This window comes from Aplysia californica, unplaced genomic scaffold, assembly GCF_000002075.1.
Source record: "Aplysia californica isolate F4 #8 unplaced genomic scaffold, AplCal3.0 scaffold01303, whole genome shotgun sequence".
Taxonomy (NCBI): Eukaryota; Metazoa; Mollusca; class Gastropoda; order Aplysiida; family Aplysiidae; genus Aplysia; species Aplysia californica.
The window spans coordinates 138,366-140,107 of NW_004798573.1; the positions used below are offsets into that span (position 1 = coordinate 138,366).

General features: G+C 35.8%; 1 protein-coding gene across 2 annotated transcripts in view; it reads right to left on the reverse strand.

Moving 5' to 3' along the window:
• The window catches only part of LOC101856235, a gene marked incomplete at its 3' end in the record, with an annotated part of 14,705 nt that extends 13,089 nt beyond the window's left edge, over positions 1-1,616 (reverse strand). Inside the window, 1 exon segment of one of the 2 annotated variants that reach the window (XM_013090484.2) lies at positions 1,479-1,616. 2 annotated transcript variants of the gene reach the window in all.
• Positions 1,617-1,742: the final 126 nt, after the last annotated feature.

A 1,742-nucleotide genomic window follows, 5' to 3' on the forward strand; every position in this document is an offset into this window, starting at 1 on the left:
TGTGTGTGTGTGTTTGTGTGTGTGATATCCTTACTTTGCATCACATTAAAACCATTTGAAAGAAACAATCAAACCAAGAGTTAGAAACATTGTCTAACTGTCTGTTACTACTATGAAAAAATAAGAAGTATTTACTACTCATCCCTAACGCACATTTATTTTAAAGCAGTACTATTTTGGACAATTTAGTTTTACCTGTGCAACTGAAATTGAGCTACCACTTTTTAATTTATCGTATTATACACTACACAATGTTTTGTAAAATCACTGAGTTTACTGTAGTTCTGAAAAATAGAGAGATCGAGATTTCAATGGAATGAAATCATAATATCTCGTGGCCAACCAAGAGGAACATTATATTGTATTAATTGCTTTTCTAAAAAAAAATTTGAATGTCTTACGGTCTCTTTTTAAATATCTTGAGTAGTAATGTAGTTGTGTAATCAACACCTATAGCATGATGTATTTGTTTGATATTAGCTTTTCTCTCCCAGTGAAGAACCAGGAAACATAGCAATCTATGCCGATTTGTTTCCAATGGTTTTATACTGTTCATTGTGAAACCTTGATAAATCATTGTATAAAAATATAAATGACTGCATACTTACCGTTGTAAGCGAAATTTTTCCCAACCAGTATAGTGTTTACTTATTTTTAGTTCAAACTCGTCTTGTCCATAGAGATAATACAGTGTCGCGACTGGCTTAAGTCAAGCGTATTAAATCTATGCACAGTGAAACTCCGCCATTGAACTTAAGGAACGTCGAAGCAGTACACAATATACAAAGCCGTGTGTAGTGGAAACGGTATTGAAAAAAGAAAAAACACGCTCTTCATACACAGGTGGGGCACTCTCTTGGCTGTGTTGTGAAAGTAAGGCAATAAAGAGAGAGAGAGAGAGAGAGAGAGAGAGAGAGAGAGAGAGAGAGAGAGAGAAAGAGAGAGAGAGAGAGAGAGAGAGAGAGAGAGAGAGAGAGAGAGAGGGGGGGGGGGATAGAACTGACTATTAAAAAGGGTCTTTCACAGAGCAAGCTTTGTTCTCTCGCTGATACAGATAAAAAAGAGGTTTCATTAAAGAAACAGTTGTGTAAAGGTATATCACAGAGCAAGCTGTGTTCACTCAAAGACACAAATAGTTACAGGCCGGCATGGATTAATTAAGCATTCGGGAGGCCTGGGCCCACTTGATAGTGAGTCCCCCATTTTCAACCTCTCCTATTGCAATCATCACAGACAAGTAACCTAAATCCATATACATAGGACGATTTTAGTTAAGAGATACTACACGAGGACTATTCCTAAAGTGTTATAATATTATTTTGAATAAACACGAGATGAATATTATGAAATGCATATAAGGTGAGCTTACAAAATAATATGATCTTTACAGAGAAATTCAGTTTAAAAAATTCATAAAAAAAGAATATTATATCTAACTACTGTTTTTAACACAGAATAGGTGGATTAAAAACCCTTACAGTAAAGACACTTTTCTCGATTTTCGTGCGGCTAAGTCGCTGATGATGTCACTGAAGTCCAATTCACGCAGAAATTCTAACTTGAAGCTACTATAACATTAACATCGTATTAATATACTGGTGCGAGCCCCGTCTCTAGGTAGGTGGCATAGGACCTGGGTCTTTTAAGCTGTCCCCTTTATCTGGCCCTGAGTACAGGTTGAAATAAAAAGGGCGAAATGAAAATAAAAGCAAACCTACCAGCACTAATTAATATATATATAT